This window comes from Mustela lutreola, chromosome 10 (assembly GCF_030435805.1).
Source record: "Mustela lutreola isolate mMusLut2 chromosome 10, mMusLut2.pri, whole genome shotgun sequence".
Lineage (NCBI taxonomy): Eukaryota > Metazoa > Chordata > Mammalia > Carnivora > Mustelidae > Mustela > Mustela lutreola.
Window position 1 is genome coordinate 33,936,453 of NC_081299.1, and position 22,581 is coordinate 33,959,033.

General features: G+C 45.5%; 1 protein-coding gene across 8 annotated transcripts in view; it reads left to right on the top strand.

Annotated features, from left to right (window-relative positions):
- Positions 1-22,581, top strand: part of ST3GAL3 (ST3 beta-galactoside alpha-2,3-sialyltransferase 3) — a 192,548-nt gene that overhangs the window by 116,896 nt on the left and 53,071 nt on the right. The gene's annotated exons all lie outside the window — the stretch shown is intronic.

Consider the following 22,581-nt stretch of genomic DNA (forward strand, 5'->3'; position numbering starts at 1 on the left):
GAACATTTCCAACATCAGCCCCTGAAATTTCCCTTGACTGCTTTGTAGTTAACCATTCCCCTGACCCCCAGACCCTTACAACCACTGATCAGTTTTCTGTTCCTGGAGTGTCTCCAGAATGTATATTAATGGAAGCACATAGTGGGAAGCCTTTTGATGGTGCCTTTTTCATTTAGTATAATGTATTTGAGATTCACATGTGTGTTGTGTGTATCATTTGTTCCTTTTTACTGCTGAATGGCATTCTGTTGTATGGATGTAACATAGTGTGTTCATCTGTTCACTAGGCAAAAGACATTGGGGTGAGTTCTAGTTTGGAGTGATTATAATGAAAGCCATTTGTAATAGGATGTATGTTTAACTCTACAGGAGATTGCCAAACTGTTTTCCAAATTGACTGTGTTTTGCTTTCCTGCCATCAATGTTGAAGAGTTCCGGTTGCTCCACATCTCTGCCATCAGTATTTTGAGTTGTAGCTATTCTAATTTATAGTGATACCTGACTGTGGTTTTAATTTGCATTCTACGAATGACTAAGGATATTCAGTTTCATTTTCATGTGCTTATTTGGCATTCTTTTTTTTTTTTTTAAGATTTTTTGATGTATTTATGTGACAGAGAGAAAGCGATCACAAGTAGGCAGAGAGGCAGGCAGAGAGAGGAGGGAAGCAGGCTCTCCACTGAGCAGAGAGCCTGATGTGGGGCTTGATCCCAGGACCCTGGGATCATGACCTGAGCTGAAGGCAGGGGCTTAACCCACTGAGCCACCCAGGCGCCCTGGCATTCTTTTTTTTTTTTTTTTTTTAATAGATTTTATTTTATTTCAGTGTTCCAAAATTCATTGTTTATGCACCACACCCGGTGCTCCATGCAATACATGCCCTCCTTAATATCCACCACCAGGCTTACCCAACCCCCCACTCCCCTCCCCTCCAAAACCCTCAGTTTGTTTCTCAGACTCCATAGTCTCTCTTGGTTTGTCTCCCCCTCTGGATTTCCCCCACTCACTTCGGTCCTTCTCCCAGTGCCCTCCATGTTAATCCTTATGCTCCACAGGTGGGTGAAACCATGTGATAATTGACTCTCTCTGCTTGACTTATTTCTCTCAGCATAATCTCTTCCAGTCCCATCCATGTTGAAACAAAAGTTGGGTATTCATCCTTTCTGATGTTTGGCATTCTTTTATCTTTGAGGATTTGTCCAAATCTCTTTTTTTAAACTGGTTGTCTTCCTATTGAATTGTAAGACAACTTTACATATTGTGGATAGAAGACCTCTGTCAGGTGATTTGCAAATATTATCTTCCAGTCTATGGCTTGTCTTTTTATTCTCTTAATAATGTCTTTTACAGAGCAGAAATTTTTAATCATGATGAAGTCCAGTTTATTAATTTTTGTCTTTTTTTTTTAAGATTTATTTATTTATTTGACAGAGAGAGAGAGAGACAGTGAGAGGGGGAACACAAACGGGAGTGGAAGAGAGAGAAGCAAGCTTCCATCTGGGCAAGGAGTCCAGTGTGGAGCTCGATCCCATGACCTGAGCCAAAGGCAGATGCTTAACCACTGAGCCGCCTAGGCACCCCTCAGTTTTTTCTTTTATGGATTTTGTTTTTGATATCTTACCTAAGAAATCTAACCCTAGTCCAAAGTCAAAAGGTCTTTTCCTATGTTTTCTTCTAGATTTTTATAGGTTTAGCCCTTACATTTAAGTACGTGACCTGTATCAAATGAATTTTTATATATAGTTTCGCATATGTACGCTCAGTTGTTCCAGAACCATTTGTTGAAGACTAGTCTGTCTTCATTCAGTTATGTTGGCATATTTGTTGAAAGTCAACTAGGCATGTATATGTGGGTCTCTTTCTGGAATCCGTGTTCCATTCCACCGATGTTTATGTCTGTCCTTACACTGATATCACACCAACATAAATTAATGTAAACAACCAGGTCTTCTGTTAATAAAGACAGCTTTATTTCTTCCTTTTCAATCTGGATGCCTTTTCTTCCTTTTTCTGGCTCATTGCACTGGCTAGAATCTTCAGTACAGTGTTGAACAGATGAGGTAAGAGTGAATATACTTGCCTTGTTTCCAGTCCGGGGGAAAACCTTTAATCTTTTACCATTACGATGTTAGCTGCAGGTTTTTCATAGATCACCTTTCAGATCGAGGAAGTTGTCTTTACTGCTGGTTTGTTGAGAATGTTTATAATGAATAGTGTTGAATTTTGTCACATGCTTCTTTTTCTGGATCTTTTGACATGACCATACGGCTTTTTTTTTCTTCTTTAATCTATTAATATGATGAATCACAATGATTTGTTCTTTATTGATTGATTCTCAAATGTTAAACCAGCCTCGAATTACTAGAATAAACTTCATTTGGCTCTAATGTATTGTTCTTTTTATATATGGCTGGGTTCAATTTACTAATGTTTTATTAAGGATTTTTGTTCACATAAACAGTCATGTGAAATATTGCTCTGTAGTTTTCTTGTAATGTCTTTAGTTTTGGCATCAGGGTAATGCTGACATCATAGGACAGGTGAGAAAAATATTCCTTCATCTGCAGTTTCCTGTAAGTTTTGTGTAGAACTGATAATAATTTTCTTTAAATGATTGATAGGATTTATGAGCAAAGATACCTAGGGAGACCTAGGTTTCTTATTAAGAAAGTCCCTTTGGGACGTGTGGGTGGCTCAATTGATTGAGCATCTGACTTTTGGTTTCCACTCAGGGCACGATGTCATGGGTTGTGAGAGTGAGCCCCATGTGGGGCTCTGCACTGATTGGGAAGTCTGCTTGAGATTTTCTCCCTCACCTTCTGCCCCTCCTCCCCTTTCTCTCTCGAATAAATAAATAAATCTTAAAAAAAAAAAAAAAAGGAAAATCCCTTTGTGGGCAGGTTTTTTTAAAACTAAGAATTATATTTCTAAAAAGAAAAAAGAATTTCATTTCTTTAATAGATATAGAACTTTCATATTTCTATTCAGGTTTCCTATTTCTTCTTTGGTGTAGTTAATGCCCGACAGGGAATTTGTAGATTTCATCTCAGTTGTTAAATATACTGACATGAAATACATAATTTCTCTTTTTTTCCTAGTCTTTGTGGTTAGAGGTTTATCATTTCGATTGATCTTCTCACAGAACTAGCTTTTGGGCTCATTGATTTTTCTCTTTTGGTATTTTTCTCACTATAATCATTGTTTTCTACTCTTTATTATTTCGTACCTTACAGTTATTGGGGTTTAATTTATTCCTTGTTTCTTGAGATAGAAGATTAGACCACTGATTTGATTCCTTGATTTCATGCTACAAATTTTTCTCTATATGCTGTATCAGCTGGGATGCCTGGTGGCTCAGTCGGTTAAGTATCTGCCTTTGGCTCAGGTCATGATCTCAGGGTCCTGGGATGGAGCCCTGCATCAGGCTCCCTGCTCAGCATGGAGTCTGCTTGTCCCTCTCCCTCTGCCCCTCCCCCCAGCTTGTGCTCTTTCTCTCTCTGTTTCCTCTCAAATGAATAAAGTCTTTTTAAAAAACTATCAGCAACATCCCACAAATTTTGATATTGTATTATTATTTTCATTGAGTTAAAGATATTTTCTAACTTCACTTGTGATTTCTACTTTGACCCGTGGTTCTTTTGACATTTTGCTTCATTTCCAAATATTTGAGGATGTTGCAAATATCTTTTTGTTGCAGATATCTGGCTTATTTTTGTTCTGATCAGAGAATATTTTTTGTATAACTTTAATACTTTTAAGTTGATTGAGACCTGAGTCATGGGATAAAACGTGTTCCATTTTGGTGATGGTTGATATCAAAAAACAAAGAGAGAAAGAGAGAAAAAAACAAGTGTTGACAGAGATGTAGGGAAATTGGAACCCCTGTACACTGTTGGCCAGAATGTAAAATAGTGCAGCCACTATGGAAACAGTGTGATAATTTCTTTAAAAAATTGAAAATGGAAAAAAAAAATTGAAAATGGAGTGACTATGTAACCCAGCAATTCCATTTCTGGATATACACTCAAAAGAAATGAAAGCAGGGTCAAGCTGGTATTTGTACACCCGTGTTCAGAGCAGCATTACTTTACAATAGCCAAAGCAATCCAGGTGTCTGTCTAGAGAGATGGAAGGATAAACAAAATATGATATAGTTATACAATGGAACATTATTCAGCCTTAAAAAGGAAGGAAATTTTTTTTTTAAGATTTTATTTATTTATTTGACAGAGAGAGATGACAAGCAGGCAGAGAGGCAGGCAGAGAGAAAGGAGGAAGCAGGCTCCCTGCCGAGCAGAGAGCCCGATGCGGGGCTCGATCCCAGGACCCTGAGACCATGACCATGAGCCGAAGGCAGCAGCTTAACCTACTGAGCCACCCAGGCGCCCCGGAAATTTTTTTTTTTAAAAGATATTATTTATTTACCTGACAGAGAAAGACACAGTGAGAGAGGGAACACAAGCGGGAAGAGTGTGAGCGGGAGAAGCAGGCTTCCACTAAGTAGGGAGCCCAATGTGGGGCTCAATCCCAGAACCCTGGGATCATGACCTGAGCCAAAGGCAGGAGCCTAATGATTGAGCCACCCAGGTGCCCCAAAAGGAAGGAAATTTTAAGATGCTACATGTGTGAGCCTTAAGGACATTATGCTAAGTGAAATAAGCCAGTCATAGAAAGAAAAATATATTTGGTTCCACTTAAATGAAGTACATGGCGTAGTCAAATTCATAGAGACAGAAAACAGATTCATGGTTACCAGAGGTTGGGAGGAGGGAAAATGGGAAGTTGCTTAGTGGATGTAGAGTTTCCATTTTGGAAGACGAAAAGACTTCTGGAGACTGGTTGCATAATGTGTATGTATGTACTTTCATACTACTGAATTGTATACTTAAAAATGTTTAAGATGTGGGGCATCTTGCATGCAACTCTTGATCTTGGGGTCATGAGTTTGAGCCCCATGTTGGACACAGAGCTTACTTTAAAAAAAATGTTTAAGATGTGGACACCTGGGTGACTTAGATAGTTAAGCGCCTAACTCTTGATTTTGGCTTGGGTCATGATCTCAGGGTCCTGGGTTCGAGCCCTGCATCAGGTTCCATGCTCAGAGGGGAGGCTGCTTGAAGATTCTGTCTCTGCCTCTCACTCTGTCTCCCTGTGCTTACATGGTCTCTCTCTCAAATAAACAAATCTTTTAAAAAGGGTTTAAGGGGTGCCTGGGTGGCTCAGTGTGTTAAGCCTCTGCTTTGGCCCAGGTCATGATCCAGGGTCCTGGGATCAAGCCCTGTACCGGGTTTTTTTTTTTTTTTTTTTTTTTTTTTTTTTTTTTTTTTAATTTTTTATTTTTTATAAACATATATTTTTTATATACATATATTTTTATCCCCAGGTCTGTGAATCACCAGGTTTACACACTTCACAGCACTCACCAAATCACATACCCTCCCCAATGTCCATAATCCCACCCCCTTCTCCCCAACCCCCTCCCCCCGGCAACCCTCAGTTTGTTTTGTAAGATTAAGAGTCACTTATGGTTTGTCTCCCTCCCAATCCCATCTTGTTTCATTTATTCTTCTACCCACTTAAGCCTCCATGTTGCATCACCACTTCCTCATATCAGGGAGATCATATGATAGTTGTCTTTCTCTGCTTGACTTATTTCGCTAAGCATGATACGCTCTAGTTCCATCCATGTTGTTGCAAATGGCAAGATTTCATTTCTTTTGATGGCTGCATAGTATTCCATTGTGTATATATACCACATCTTCTTGATCCATTCATCTGTTGATGGACATCTAGGTTCTTTCCATAGTTTGGCTATTGTGGACATTGCTGCTATAAACATTCGGGTGCATGTGTCCCTTTGGATCACTACATTTGTATCTTTAGGGTAAATACCCAATAGTGCAATTGCTGGGTCATAGGGCAGTTCTATTTTCAACATTTTGAGGAACCTCCATGCTGTTTTCCAGAGTGGCTGCACCAGCTTGCATTCCCACCAACAGTGTAGGAGGGTTCCCCTTTCTCCGCATCCTCGCCAGCATCTGTCATTTCCTGACTTGTTGATTTTAGCCATTCTGACTGGTGTGAGGTGATATCTCATTGTGGTTTTGATTTGTATTTCCCTGATGCCGAGTGATATGGAGCACTTTTTCATGTGTCTGTTCGCCATCTGGATGTCTTCTTTGCAGAAATGTCTGTTCATGTCTTCTGCCCATTTCTTGATTGGATTATTTGTTCTTTGGGTGTTGAGTTTGCTAAGTTCTTTATAGATTCTGGACACTAGTCCTTTATCTGATATGTCGTTTGCAAATATCTTCTCCCATTCTGTCAGTTGTCTTTTGATTTTGTTAACTGTTTCCTTTGCTGTGCAAAAGCTTTTGATCTTGATGAAATCCCAGTAGTTCATTTTTTCCCTTGCTTCCCTTGCCTTTTGCGTTGTTCCTAGGAAGATGTTGCTGCGGCAGAGGTCGAAGAGGTTGCTGCCCGTGTTCTCCTCAAGGATTTTGATGGATCCTGTACCGGGTTCTTGCCCAGTGGGGAGCCTGCTTCCCTGACCCCGCCTGCCTCTCTGTATACTTGTGATTTCTTTCTCTCTGTCAAATAAATAAATAAAATCTTTTAAAAAAAGAAAGTTTTAAGATGGTAAACTTTATGTTACGTGTATGTTACCACAATTTTTAAGTGATCTCTACACCCAAGGTGGGGCTTGAACTCATAACCCTGAGATCAAGGCTCAGTTGCATGCTCTACCCACTGAGCCAGCCAGGTGCCCCCAATTTTTAAAAAAATTTTAATGAGAGGGAAGTTTATTATAGTTATCCACAAACTTTTTTTTTACTGTGGGTCTTTCTTCCTTTCTATAGATACATATTTCCATAGGGTTTCCCTTTTTATCTGCCTGAAGAACTTCTTATAATGATTCCTATGAGTCAGATTTAATGGCAATGCAGTCTTTCAGCTTTGGTTTTGCTGATAAAGTCTTTATTTTACATTAAGATTTTTTTCTTTTCAAAGATTTTATTTATTTGTCAGAGAGAGAGGGAGAGAGCACAAGAGGGAGTGGGCAGGCAGAGGGAGAAGCAGACTCCCTGCTGAGCAGGACCCTGGGATCATGACCTGTGCCAAAAGCAGACGTTTAACCCACTGAGCCACCCAGGCATCCCTTACATTTAAGGGTTTTGTTTTTGTTTTTGCTTTTTTTTTTTCTTTCGGTGAGGGGGGCAGGGGACTGACAATATAATTCTAGGTTGAGGGTTTCACACCCACCAATTACTTTGAAATTATAACTTCATTTTCTTTTAGCTTGCATAGTTTCTAATGAAAGTTTCTGTCATTCTTATCTAGTTTTACCTCATATGTAATGTCTTTATCTTCCTCTGGCTGCTTTTTGAGATTTATTTTTCTCTTTGTCACTGATTTTCAGCAATTTGATTATGATGTGCCCTATTATGGTTTTCTTTAGTTTGGGATTTTTTTTCTCAGCTCCTTGGACCTATGGGTTCATAGTTACTGGTTTTTTAAAGATCAGATTAGGACTTTTTCTTGTCCTTAAATATTTTTTTGAAGTATTTTTCCTACCCCACCTCTCTTCCCAGGAGTCTAGGGAATCCCACAGGCCACTGATGCTCTTCCCTCACCGCCCCCCAGTCTTATTTCTCTCTGTGCCTCATTTTGGGTAGTCAACATTGCTAAGTCTTCACGTCCACTGAGTTTTCTTTCATAGTATCCAGTCAGCTGTTTATCCCATCTGGTGTATTTTTATTCTAGATACTGAGTTTTTAATCTCTCGAGCTCCATTTAGGTCTTTTTATGTCTTCCATTTCATTCCTTGTTATGTTCATGTGTTCTTCTACTTTCTTAAACATGTGGCATATATTTACAATAGCTGTTTTCATATCCTTGTCTGCTAATTATCATCACTGTCATTTCCGGAATGGTTTCTGTTGATGATTTCCCTCCCGGTTATGGTCTATTATTAGAATTTCCCTCCTGGTTATGGCCCTTTTTGGCTCTTTGTATTTCTTGCCCCACATCAAATTACCTGTCTGGTAATTTTTTATTAGATTCCACACATTGCAAAGTTTACATTTTTCTGGGCGAAATTTTTGTTGTATTCTTTTAAAGAGTGCTTGATTTTGCTTGGGCATGTGGCTGAGTTACTTGGAATCGGTTTTAGCCCTCTGAGGCTTGCTTTTAACGCTGTTAGTGCAGGTCGTGAGCAGTCATTTGTCTGGAGCTAATTTATCCCCGTTTCTAATGTTGTACCATTCTGAGGACTCGACCCCGTGTCTTGTGCTTTATGAAGTATTTCCACTCTGATTTATTTCCACTCAGGTTTGTGTAAATATTAACAATTCCCGGCCCTGTATGGGCATCAGGAACTGTTTGGTCTCCTGCTTCCTGGTGGTCTTTTCTCAGCCTCAGATTTTCCTCTCATATATATATACAGAGAAGTGCTTGGCTAAAGATCTGAGGGGACCCCTTCGCAGATCTCTAGAGCTTTCTGTGCAACTCTGTCCTCTATATTGGTCTTCTCTACAAGTTCTAGCCCTTTGGTCTTTTAAATTGTGACTTGTTTTCTGAACTCTGAAAGACTACTGGGCTCTCTTTGGGTTCCTCCTCCCTGGACTGGTCTGAAAACTGTTATTTTGTTTGTTTGTTTGTTTTCACATAGTTTGACTTGTTTCCTAGTTGTTTAAGGTAAGAGGTTAAATCGCATCCCTGTTATTCCATCATGGCTAGAAACAGAAGTACCTTACTCTGTTTTATGTGGCATTTCATTGTATAGATGTACAATAGTTTAATTAGGTAATTCCCTGTTGGTGGACTTTTAGGCATTTTCTAATCTTTATTACAAATATTATTACATCATTGAATAACCTTTACTGTACATCATTTCCTACACATGTGAGGTCACCTAGAATAAAGAAAAATATTTCTGGATCACAATTACAGGCATTTGCAACTTTGAAAGTTACTGGCAAATTGCCCTCAGTAAGAAGTTTTTGAATTTACGTCCATACATTGTGGTTTGTGAAGGTGTCTTCTTCTGTGCTTTCTTCTAGTCCTTTTATACCTTTATTATTTATATTTGAATTAATCCGTCAGAGTTTTTGTTGTCGGTGTTTCATGTTGTTTTGGTGTTAGTAGTGATCCCTTGTGTTGTAACTTGGGTTTGTGTTCTTTTTTTCCTTGTGGGTAGCTAGCATTTCTTGATAACTTTGACCAAATGTACTAAGTAAAAATCAGGATTTTGGGACGCCTGGGTGGCTCAGTTGGTTGGACGACTGCCTTCCGCTCAGGTCATGATCCTGGAGTCCTGGGAACGAGTCCCGCATCAGACTCCCAGCTTCATGGTGAGTCTGCTTCTCTCTCTGACCTTCTCCTCGTTCATGCTCTCTCTCACTGTTTCTCTCTCAAGTAAATAAATAAAATCTTTAAAAAAAAAAAAAATCAGGATTTTGATTTTTTATAGCATCAACTTTTTAAAAAAATTTATTTGAGCTAGAGAACAAGAGAAAGAACACAAGCAGGGGGCAAAGGGAGTGGGAGAAGTGGGCTCCTCACTGAGCAGGGAACCCGGCATGGGGCCTGATCCCAGGACCCCACAGTTGTGACCTGAGCTGAAGGCAGACACTTAACTGAGTGAGCCGCCTGGGCGCTGCTGTGGCATCAACAACTGACACAGAAGGTCTTAATGCAGTTTTGTTTGTTTGTTTGTTTGTTTGTTTTTTAATGATTTTTATTTATTTATTTATTTATTTATTTATTCATTTGCCAGAGATCACAAGTAAGCAGAGAGACAGGCAGAGAGAGAGAGGAGTAAGCAGGCTCCCCGCAGAGCATGTAGCTCGATCCCAGGACCCCAAGATCATGACCCGAGCCAAAGGCAGAGCCTTTAACCCACTGAGCCACCCAGGTGCTCCCTTAATGCAGTTTTGATGTGGTAGTTTTGACACAGTCTAAACCATTAAATCTTTATGTTTGTTTGTTTGTTTGTTTTTAAACCAAGTGCTGTGTGAAACCTACGTTTTTAGTCTGTTCCTAAGCCTTGTTCCTCCCGGAGCCCATCCAGTCACTGACTCCCACACCCGGGTACATATGGGGGAGCAGGCGGTGGAAAAGGAAGGGACGCCGATGTGCCAGCCTGTTCTGCCTACAGAGTCCTGCTTCTCAGGAAAGCCAACCTGTTCCCTCATAACCCTTTGTGCTGTCTGCTGGGAAGTCTTCCTTTCTTTCCCTGAGACTTGCCTGCCTGGAGACATCTTCTGCTAATGAGAGAGACAGGGAAGAGGGGGAGCCCTCAGGAAATGGAGAGACCGAGGGTATGAGGGTTGTGGTACAATACTCTTCTAATGGAAAGAGTGAAGAGAATAATTATTTTGATGTAGAAGAATTATGTTGACATATACTAATACATGAAAGACTGGAAAGAGATGAGATGAGACAGGAAGTTCTCACAGCTTTCTCACTTAACATACTGTGGGATCTTGGAAAAGTCTGAGTATTACTTATCTCATTAAGTCAAGAGAATGAAATGAGATGAGGTGTCTTAGGGGTATAAATGTTGATCATTCCAGAAAATTTTCATGTTAGACGCTTACTAAGTGAATTCCCACTTTCTCAATGACTTTTACATGATCAGGTAAGTTTTTATCAGGAAGGAATAAAGATCCCAGAATAGATCATGATAAACATTTAAAATGTAGGGTTTTTTTTTTTAAGATTTTATTTATTTATTCGACAGAGAGAGATCACAAGTAGACAGAGAGGCAGGCAGAGAGAGAGAGGAGGAAGTAGACTCCCTGCTGAGCAGAGAGCCCGATGTGGGACTCGATCCCAGGACCCTGAGATCATGACCTGAGCCGAAGGCAGCGGCTTAACCCACTGAACCACCCAGGCACCCCTGTTTTTTGTTTTTTTTTTTAAAAGATTTTATTTACTTATTTGGCAGACAGAGATGACAAGTAGGCAGAGAAGCAGGCAGAGAGAGAGGAGGAAGCAGACACTCTGCTGAGCAGAGAGCCCGATGCGGGGCTCAATCCCAGGACCCTGAGATCATGACCCGAGCCGGAGGCAGAGGCTTTAACCCATTGAATCACCCGGGCGCCCCTAAAATGTAGGTTTTAGGAGCAGGGTAGGGAATGTATGTTTTTAAAGCAAAAAGTATAACTGATGAAACTTGGCACACCCTATTTTCCTGGCAATCCTTTGCTACATATGTTTGAGTCACCTTTTCTGCTTTGGTGAAAGTTTTTTGGGTTTTTTGTTTTTTGTTTTTTTTTTTTTAAGTTTTACATTTATTTTTGGTGGGGCAGAGGGAGAGAAGAATTTTAAGCAGGCTCCACACCCAGCACAGAGCCCAGCTCCGTGATCCTGAGATCACGACTTGAGCCAAAATCAAGAGTCAGACCCTTAACTGACTGAGCCACCCAAGCACCCCTTGTGAAAGATTTAATATCATATCTTTTAGATGGTGGCCAATGGAGCCACTCAGCATGGGGAGGGAGCATAGCATCTACAGGCTAAGCCTGGGGCAGATGGTCTCAGCAGAAAGCAGAAAGAAGCAGCCAAGTCCAGGCCATGACCATGCTCCAGCAGCAGTGATAGCTGACGCCTCTTGATGTATCAGATTGTCTGATGAGACCTTTTCCCATCTTTCCTGTTTTAATCCTCTCAACAATCTTATGAGATAGGTGTTGTCATTAATCCAGTTTTAAGTATGGGAAGATGGGGGTGGAGAGAATGGATCAGTTTGCTAAAGATAGGCAGTGATGAAGCCAAGTTTCAAACCAAGTACTCTGACCACAGAGTCCGCCAGCTTACCTGCCACGTGCTGCTTCCTCTCCTAGCTGCTGTCTCATGGAAGGCTGGCTAGTGGCCAAAGTACAGAGGTCTACCAGATGTCTGGTGCTAGCGGATGAGGTACTGGTGTAGAAATCACCCTCTTGCCTAGCTCTACAGAGGAAAACGTCACTTCTCTTGAGATCCACTTTGCTTTAGAAAGGCCAGGGTGCATGGTGTCTATCTGTGACTGTGTGTATCAGGGATTTTCCTACCATTAAGGAATTATTGCCATGGTCCAAGCTGGCTGAATTCCCAAGAGTGTAGGGATGGCCTTTGAAACCTTGCTGAGCTCTCTGAAGCAGGAAGTCTGGAATATTGACAGAGTCCCAGGTGCATGTTTTGGGACCCTTGCAGTGAGAAGGTACAAGAAGCCTAATGCACTGCCTTCAGGCGTTTTGAAAGTTTGCTGTCTCCTGGCCAGGGTACCTGGGTACCTGGTATCCCCACATTCCATAGCTCCTCCCTCTCTGCTCTTCCAAAAAGGATCCTTGGGATTCTTACTACTACATTCTTACTACTACATTCTGGGATTCTTACTACTACAATACCAGGGAGGGGTGGTGGGATTGAAAGGCATCCCTGCTAAGCTTTGTCACATACCATAAGTTACATAGGAGAATAGAGCACCATCTGCTTCTACAAAATTATTGTCCTTCCAGACTGGGAGCAAGTTGAACACCCTTCAAACAAGGGTGTACAGAGACTCATTGCAGTTGCTTCTCTACCCCGACCGCCTTCCTCACCGAAATGCTCTTGCTCATGAGGTCACTTGAAATGACTAAGTGACAAATCCAAGGGTAGACCTTCTCTTTTTCTGACCTCTCTGAAACGGTTGGCATTATTGATCTCTTCCTCCATTTTGAAACTCTCTCCTCTCAGTAATCTTTGTCCAAACTCCCTTCCAGTTCTCCTTCTACTTCTCTGATTATTCTTCCTCAGTCTCTCTTGCAAGCAGCCTTCTTTTCCTGTGTCCACCTCTAAGTGCTGATGTCTGCCAGGGCTCAGTTGTGGTCTTCTTCACTTCGTACTTGACCGTGTCAGTTAAAACCTGTGTGCCAATGACTCTCTGCTCCTGATCTCTTGACCCAGATACCCAACTCCCTGCTGGACAGCTCCACTTGGATGACTCAAGCATCTTAAACTCAGTATGCCCAAGTCCTTGAATTCCCATTAAAGCTAATCAGTCCATATTGCCTCTTTCCATGAATGACAGCAGTATCCACCTGAGAGTGTCACCTGAGCCGGAAATCCGAGAGCTCTTCTTTCTCCTTCTGTCAACCAAATGTCCAGGTAGTCATCGTGTCCTGACACTTGTGCCCTCTATAATATCTCTTCTCTGAGGTCAGTCCCTTCTCCTGTGCCCTGGTTCTTCAACCTCTCCTAGATCTTGGACCAAAACCCGGGAACCCGCATCTTCATTCTCTTTATTGACTTCTTCATATCCCTGTTTTATCATACTGAAGTCTCTTGTATCCCTTAAAAAATTGCCACATTGGGCATCTGGGTGGCTCAGTTGGTTGGTTTCAGCTCAGGTCATGGCCCCATGGGTTGTGAGATCAAGCCCAGAGTTGGACTTTGTGATCTGCAGGGAGTCTGCTTGAAGATTCTCTCCTTCTACCCTGCCCCAACTGCTCTCTGTCTCTAAAATAAATAAATCTGTTTTAAAAAAAAAAAGTTGCCACATTGACTCTATTATCCTCTAAACCTAATGGTAATAGCTCCCATTTCATTTGTTAAGAAATCTTTTAATGAGCACCTCATATGTGCCAGACACTTTTCTAGGTGCTAGAGCTTCAGCATTGTGTAAGATACATGAAATCCGTCCCTCAGAGACCTTACTTTCCATCTGCAGACATACACAGTCTGTGTATATAAATGGTCACGCAGTTTTATTTTATTTTTTTTTATTTTATTATTTTTTTTAAATTTTATTTATTTATTTGACAGACAGAGATCACAAGTAGGCAGAGAGGCAGGCAGAGAGAGAGGAGGAAGCAGGCTCCCTGCTGAGCAGAGAGCCCGATGCGGGGCTCGATCCCAGGACCCCGAGATCATGACCTGAGCCGAAGGCAGCGGCTTAACCACTGAGCCACCCAGGCGCCCCAAATGGTCACGCAGTTTTAGAGGGCTCCTACTATGTGCCAGCCACTATGCTAAACACTGTATATTCATTATTTCACTTAGTCTTTGCAGTAACCCTTTGGAATAACTGTTATTAATACCCATTTTACAGGTGAAAAAGCTATAACTTGGCCCAAGTCGCAGTCGCACAGAGCTAGGATACAAACCACCAGCCCCACCTTATGTCCTGAGTCATGGCCCTGAACTGTGAGCCTGTAGGGGGAATGCAGCTTCCTTTTGATTGCAAAGTGTTTTAAATATTTTCAGTGGGTGCTGCTGCAGGGAAATCCCTGAGTGCTGAACCTTTCTGGGAAGTGCAGAGCACTCAGTAACGCAAGCTTCTCTGCCTAGTGTCCCAGGGTCTGCAGCCCTGTGCAGGCTAGACAGACTAAATGCCTGTCCTTGACCTGGACTCCAGTTTGAAGCTGGAAGAGTTGCCATCTGTGTCCTCTTGGTTTCTCTGCTGTCAGTTTTCTCTTCATGTATTGCCCGGTGTCCATTGTTTTGACTTTAGGGAACCAATCCTTGATCTGCTTTTAAATTAGTACCACTTCAGGGGCGCCTGCGTGACTCAGTGGGTTAAGCCTCTGCCTCCAGCTCAGGTCATGATCTCAGGGTCCTGGAATCAAGCCCCACATTGGGCTCTCTGCTCAGCAGGGAGCCTGCTTCTCCCTTTTGTCTGCTGCTCCCTGCTTGTGCTTTCTCTCCCTCTCCCGTTCTCAAATCTTAAAAAAAAAAAAATTAACACCACTTCTGTGTCAGCCTCCCGCTTCTACCTCCCGTACCCTTCAAGGAATTCAGGCCCCCAGGCCTCCCGTCCCGCCCTGCACCTTAGAGCTGGAAATTCCATGTCCTTCCTCTTTGTTCTGTACATTCACCCTTAGAGGCACGTCTGTGGTAGGCGGACAGAAGTTGTTTTCTGTGGGAAAATCTCCTTCCCTAGATGATTAGGGACTCCTACTTCTTTGCACTGGTGACTGTTGCAGAGAACATGCCGGGGTTTTCTGTGGTTCTGAATTCATCTGCTGCGCAGTCTGCTGAGCAGGCCTCTCAGTCTGCTAACTGCCGCACATGATGTCAGTGTCTTTGTCCTGCCCGGTTCAGGACCTGAGGAGCCATGTCTTGTCCCCTTTCCAACTTCTCCTCAAGGCAAATGTCAGGCAGAACCCTTGGGTATCAGTCAGGTGGAAGCCTGTTGTGTGCTATGGAATCAAAAGTGATGTGGGCTGGTCTGCAACCAGATTTTTGAGAAACTGACAGTAAAGTTTTAGAAATGTCAGCAGTAACTAGAGTAAGTTTATGTCAGTTAAATCTGAAAATTTAAAAATGGAGCTTATATTTTATATATGCTTTAATTTTGCTGGTGATTCATTTTATTTATTTTTTAAATTTTTAAATTTTTTAAAAGATTTTTATTTATTTATTTGATAGAGATCTCAAGTAGGCAGAGAGGCAGGCAGAGAGAGGTGGGGAGGCAGGCTTCCCACTGAGCAGAGAGCCGGATGTAGGGCTCGATCCCAGGACTCTGGGATCATGACCTGAGCTGAAGGCAGAGGCTTTAACCCACTGAGCCACCCAGGCACCCCTTATTTATTTATTTTTTAAAAGATTTTTATTTATTAGAGAGAGCGCACAGTAGGAGAGGGAAAAGCAGACTCCCCTCTGAGCAGGGAGCCCAACACGGGGTTTGAACCCAGGACTCCAAGATCATGACCTGAGCCAAAGGAAGACCCATCACTGAGTGAGCCACCCAGGAGCCCTTATTTTTATTTTGTTTTTGTTTTTGTTTTTGTTTTTTTAAGTAGGCTCCACACCCATGTGGAGCCCAATGCGGGGCTTGAAGTCATGACCCTGAGCTCAAGACCTGAGCTGAAATCAAGGGTCAGAGGCTTAACTGACTGAGCTACCCAGGCACCCTCATTTTTATTACACCTTATAAAAGTGTCACTGTGGGACTTGAAGTTTCAAAAACCAAACAAACCGGCCCTTCTTCACAGGTGGGTTGAGAAGCACGGAATGTATCTCTAAGAGCCCAGGCTTTGGAAGTGATTGGAGCTGGCCCTCCCTTTCCTCATCTGGACCTCCGGGCCTCAAGATGAAGGGAGGCAGCACAGGGACACAGGCACAGATCTGCAGTCTGTGCTCTGAAAGCCCTGAGGACAGAGGGCTGTGGAAGCCCAGACGAGGCCCGCAGGCAGGAGGGGCTGGTGAGAGAGGTGGGGAGCGGGATCCCTGGGGCTGGTGATCTCTGCGTCAGCCGTGCCTGGAAGCCTGGAAGCCGTGCCTGGGGCCTCTGCTGCAGCCTCCTCCCTTGCAGACCCCACCGGAGGCTCTGTGGGGCTCTGTGGGGCGGCAGGAGGCCTGGAGGTGCTTAGAAGTACGGTCCCTGGGGAGAGCAGGCAGGCAGGCCAGCTGCATTCCTGCGGTATTTGAGGATTGATCTTGTCAGATTAGCGGCTTTGCTTTTCTTGGTTGAGGTACAAGATCCCCACGTGGGGAGCCGCGCAGCTCGTGAAGAGCAAAAGCTGGTGAAAGCACAAAACGTGATCCTGGCCCTTCTCCCAAGCCCAGCGGCTCCAGGCCCGGAATAGCCCTGCAGGACTCCGTCTCTCTGTCTCTCCATGTCTCCATGTCTCCATCTCTGCAGTGAGAGGGAGGGCTCCCATCCGAGCTCCTCCCACACCCGTCCCAGGGTCCAGGCGGAAGGTGGGCAGAGAGGAGGCTGCTGGCATTTTCAGGATCCGGTCCTGCCCTTCTGACTCTGTCTGCATTTCGGGGAATAGGGATGGTCTTGCTGGGTGACTGGCCTCCTCGGAGAAATAGCCAGAGGGTAAGTGGAGAAGCGGTGCTGAAGCCTGATCTCTCCTGGGGGCAGGCAGAACGCCAGCCCACCGTGCCTGCCTTTGGTCCTGAGAGCTTTCTCCTGTCTGCCAGCGCTGTGCGTGGAGTCCAGGCCGAGGCACATGAAGTAGCCCGAGGGAAGCCACAACCCCACCCAGATAGCGGGAGTTCAGTGAACCGCTCCATAGAGAGGTCTGGGCTGGAGGAACAGTTGGGAGGTGACTCATACATGAACCTCAGAGGGTGGGCGAGATTGTCCCAGATGATGTGGTCTCCGCTCTTGGGAGACCCCGATGGGGAAGACACAAGCCTGACCCGTGGCAGCCTCACAAAGGCAAGTCCGTTGGCAGCCGGCCCTGTGACCTCTCCGTGCCTCTTGTATTGGCTTGTGTTGGGTCAGACCCACCCTCCTTCCCTGTGTTCCAGGCCCTTAGTCTGGGGAAGTTTCGGGAAGCTTGAAAATGGATGGTTGGAAGAAACAGAAGGACATGTTGCTCAGACCCTCAGAGGCCAGCTACAGAGCTTGCCCGAGAAGCATATGCCCAAATGGAACAAGACCCCCACATGGGGCAAGGCAGTGGTGCCCGGGGTCTGGGCTCTGAAACCAGCACTATGGAGAGCCTAGTGATGGTCCCGTGCCTGCTGTCTGCACTGGCCTTCCTTCCATGCTTCCTGCGGTGGCTATGACTGGTGCAGTTCTGGCAGGTAGAGGGCTGTCTCCACCTGACTCCCTGTTTCCCCGCTCTACTGTCCCGCACACTCCCAGGACCCACAAGGCGGATTAAGGGCAGGACTTGGCTTGCTTTGTGTTTGCCTTTAGGACCCTTTATCAGCTGCTGCCTATACACTTGGGCCTTTCTTTTCCTGCTCAGAAGCTAACCCGTGCACAACGGCCCCTCAGATCCAGGTCCTCTCCCCCTCAGTGGGCTTGGCTCCACTCTTCCCTGCCCCTGAAGGAGGGTGCAGTGACAATGACCCCTGGTTCGTTTAGGTCCTGGGAGCCCATGTGTTTCCCCTGATGGAAGGAATCATTCCTCAGAAGCCATAACCATTTTTTTTTTTTTTTTAAACATGGCCAGTAGCTTCCTCTGATGGAGCCAGTCCTGCTGGCAGCCTAGTCCTCCTGAGGCTGAATGTGGGGCAGCACAGCAAACTGTGCCCAGGGGCTCATGGCTGTGGCGAAGGACAACTCATCTGAGATTTTGGGGCCTTTGACCCAGCCCAGTCTCCAGCAACCTCCAGCAGTCTCGGACGTGCATGAAAATGCATTCCTTTACTGCTCAGATTATCAGGAGGAAGCAAAGGATTTGGGGACTGTAGCCTGGCCAGGGAGAGCTGGCAGCACAGTCACCGCTGCTCAGAGGGTGCAGGGTCAGGAGTGAACCTGGCTTCCTCCGTCTGTTTTGTGACTCACATGGAGACTCATGGAGGAGCACTTGCTGAAGGAAGAAAGGACAGACTGCCCTTGCTCAGCCTTGCTTCCAGAGCCCCAAGAGCCCCGGGGCCCACCCCTGTGAGTAGCAGCTCTGGTCCTTGTGCAGCCGTGAGGCCTCTCCAGCTGGAGCCTGGGGGCTGGATGCAGGCAGAGAGAGCGGGGCAGGAACACAGACTCCATGCAGCCCTGACCCTCTCTCTAGCCGGAGGCTGCTCATTTTCTTCCCAGGCCATGACTGCACTGAGCTTCTGGCTGTATTTCAGCCTTTTCCTGGGGGTTGGCCTGGATTTCGGGAAGCAGAGAACTTTGTAGCTGGGACAGCAGCGGTCCAACCATATTCAGACTTGGCGCCGGGGCGAAGTTGATCAGGGGCCATGGGGAGGGACGTCTTTGCCACCTGACCTCACCACGGGGCCAGTGATCACTCGAGGTCGGGGCTCCGTCAGCATCTCCTTCAGGCTGTCCAACAGAGACTGAACAGGGCTTGGCGGTGCCCTGCCTCGGGCTGCACAAGTGAAAACAGCTTGGTTTTGGTGTCAAGCAAACCCGGGTGTGAAGCCCCGTGTTGCCACTCGGCTGGCTGCGCGACCTGGACAAGTTCCGCTAGTCATGCCAGCTTCAGCTCCCTCCTCTGCGAAGTGGGGGGAAGAGTCCTGCCCTGTGGGCCATCATGAGGGAGGGGTCCACATCCGTGCGGCTGGTGGCCTCGTGCTGGCCGACACGACAGCGAGTGTCTGGCCAGGGCATGCCTGGTCCGCGGCAGTACTTGCTGCTGCTGGGCTGTCCTCACAGCCCAGACCCTTCCATGCTCCGTGAAGCCTTCCAGTACCGCGGCTCGGCCGGGAGCCGTCAGGACTTGCACAGACTGTGTATACAAACCTGCGTGATTGGCATTTGTTGATACAGGAATGCCTCCACATATCAGGAAGTGTGGCTTTGGGCAACTCCAGCCACACAGGATGCAACTGATAACTTGTAATTTAGTAAGAAGGCTTCTCAGAGCTGTCAGAGCACCAGGGAGCTGAGGCCTCCTGGTGCCATAACCCCGGGGTGGCCTCGCCCTGCTAAGCCGTAGTCTTTTCACCTTTGTCCTGCACATGCTATCTTCCCCCAGCCTGGAATGCTCTTCTGCAAACTCTGTGCCTATGGAAGCACTGCTTCACTCAGCAAGCAGCCCGAACGTCACCTGTCTTGGCGTATGGTGATCTCTCCAAGAGCTGCTTGTGGCAGCTTCCCCCTCAGTAGGGGCCTGTACGGGGCATGCTCTCAAGCCTGGGGGGCTGGCCACACGCACCTGCTGTCCGGAGTTTCCTCCTCACGCTCTCCACCTCTCAGACTCCAACTCAAATGTCACCGCCTCTGCGAAGCTCTTCCCTAGGTCCCCAGGCAAGAGCTGGTTTGCGGGCTCCCACAGCTTTGTGCATCTCTGTCTGTAACACTTCACACATGGCTCTGTAGTGCCCTCCTGGGTCCTCCACTGATGCTGGTCTAATGTTCACCTTTAATTCACCCTGTGTCACCACTTGCTGGCAATGAATTGGGGATAGCTCCCATTCCCCTGGCCCTTGTCCGCCCTCAGCACAGTTGTCACAGCTCGCTTTGACTTGGAGAGGGAAATGGAAGCCTGCAGACCTTCTTGCGCCGACACCCAGACTGACCGTGTTGCTGGACCCTGTGCTCTGGGCTTCCTTCCCAGCAGCCGCACCACCAGCATCCACCGTGGGAAGAGTCTAAAATGATTCTGAGAATATGTTAATTTCTAGATAATTCTCTCCTCAAAACACAAGTTTGATGGTCTCCCTCAGCTCAAATAATTGAGAATTGCATTTTTGTTTATTTATTCAGTGAATGCATTTTTATTGCATGCCTATGTTGGACACTGAGAAAATGGTTTTGAAAAAGGCAGGTGTGGTGCCAGATCACCATGTGGGGAATGTAAGTTGAGGTTATACCTCAGGGTTCTGGTGACATTCAGGCCGGGTTGTCTGAGAGCCTCCTCACCGTTGCCTCTCCACACTGGGCCAAGTCTGGCGACAGCATAGGCCATTACAAAGTGAGTGTCACACAGTAGCTCTCAGAGCTGCGTGCGGCTGCACTGAGGGGATGACAGCTTTAGAGCTGCAGAAAAACTGGCTTGTGAATGGCTTTCATGGAGCAGGGCTTTAGGGAGACAAATGACATCTGAAAAAGACTCTTCTGAGCAAGTCTTCTTGGCATGTTCACCCAAGTCAAGCCTAAACAAAAGGCCGTTGATGACATTTCTTCGGCTCAAGTCACGAAAAGCTTCAGACCGAGGGTGAGCAATTTCTGCTTCTGCGATTCAGAGACCGTAAAGAATGAAGAATGGCTTGGGGAGAGCGGGGCTCCGTCATCAAGCCACCGTCTGCCCCCTAGAATTGGGCGTGTCTGCACAGCACGTGGTCTCCTTCCCCAGAGGGCCCCCCACTCCCCTACCCACCCCCATACCACAGAGACTCCGGCCAGAGACCGGGAGTGCCCTCAGCATGCAAGAGAGCCTCCCACGTCCTCCACCGCTGTGGGGACCAGACCAGGCCTCACAGTGCTCCCTCTGGACCCTGCCCGTGGAGACTGCTTCTTCCTCCATTCCTGACCCCCATGGACCCAGGGTAGATCCTTGCCCCTTCCCCAGCCCCTGAGCATCCCCTCTTTGCCAAGTCTTGTACAAAGCTTTGGAGGACAGTGATAAGAAGGAGTCACTGCCTTCTAGGAGTTTATGGTGAATGGGTGACAAGCAGGACAACAGAATGACTGCAAGGAACGAGCAAACCAAGGAGATTAGGGACGTCTAACCAAACAAGGGCAGGCAGGCAGGGAGGACTTCCTAGAGGAGGTGCCACCCGTGCTGACTGTTGGAGGACATTAGCAGCTGGCCAGGCAAAGAGTCTGGGAAGGGCACTCACCCTGAGTGAGGGAGGCTCCCTGGCAAGTCATTTGGGCTGCCTGGAGGGGAGACTATGGGGTGGGAACAGGTCCTGAATGCTAAGGAGTTTATGATGTGCTCAGTGAAGGTTTCAAGCAGGGAGGGAAGTGACATTGGATCTGTTCTTTGGAAAGGCCATTACCTGGGGCGCCTGGGTGGTTCAGTAGGTTAAGTGTCCGACTCTTGGTTTCAGCTCAGGTCATGATCTCGGGTTCCTGGGATCAAGGCCCCGCATAGTAGTCAGGCTCCACACTGAGCAAGAAGTCTGCTTGAGTATTCGCTCCCTCCACCTGTCCCCCGCTCGCTCACTCACTCTTTCTCTGAAATAAATAAATAAATAAATATTTTTTAAGGAGAAAGGTCATTACGGGAAACGGGTGGAGGGAGTGGTCAGAGGAGATGAGAATGAGTGCAACACTCTGGAGGCAGTGATGGGACAGGGCTGGGTTGGTGAGATGTTAAGAGAAGAGCACTGGGAACAGTAGGTGGCTGGTAGAGGAGCAAGTGAAAACAGCCCTGCTTCTGCTCCAGTCAGCTGGGGAGATGCTGGCTCCACTTTCTAACCTGGAGAACGCAGGTTTGGGGGCAGCTATTAAGTTCATTTGGGGGAAATGCTGACCTTGAACTTCCAGTGGAACATCGAGTAGAAATGTGGAGCACCCATATCCTTTTTTTAATTTTAATATTTTAATTTATTTTTATTTCATTGCTTTGAACAATATTCTTAAACAAGGTCTTTATGCAGTTCCTTGACAATTTCCTTGTGTCTCTGATGTAAGAAAAGATATTTTTTTCTTGATATCACACTGATTCATTGTATATCTCCCTTTTTATCACCAGACTTCTCCACTTGAAATCTGTTTGCCTAAATTCCCTTTGCCTCCTTACCCCATTATGTGTCTTAGAAGCATTTCCATATGCTGGACAGCGTGCTAGCTGCTAAGAATGCAGAGTAATACGTAGTTCACAGCCTAGAATCCAGTCTAGATGGGGAGTCAGGCATGAACACAAAATGATTGTAATATAGAGTGTGGGTGCTATGGTAGACGAAACCATAGGATCCCATGAATATACGGAAAGGAGACACCTAATTAAATTGAGGGAGTCCGAGGAGGCTTGAATTTCTGGGTCCACTTCTCCTCTGCCATTATTATTCACAGGACTTCTCGGCCTTCGTTCTAATAATCTTAAAAGTCAGAGATGATCCTCTCATGGGTCCATTGGTGAGTGTTCTCTTATTATCATTTGGTTGAAAACTTATCTCTTTTTTTTCTTTTTTGGTTTTTTGCTTGTTATTTTGTATTTGACAGGAGTGGGTGCTTTAAGTGTCAGTGGGTAGGATAGGGCATGTCAGGAGCTCCTCAAAATACATGGTCTGCAGACCTAAAATATTCATGGG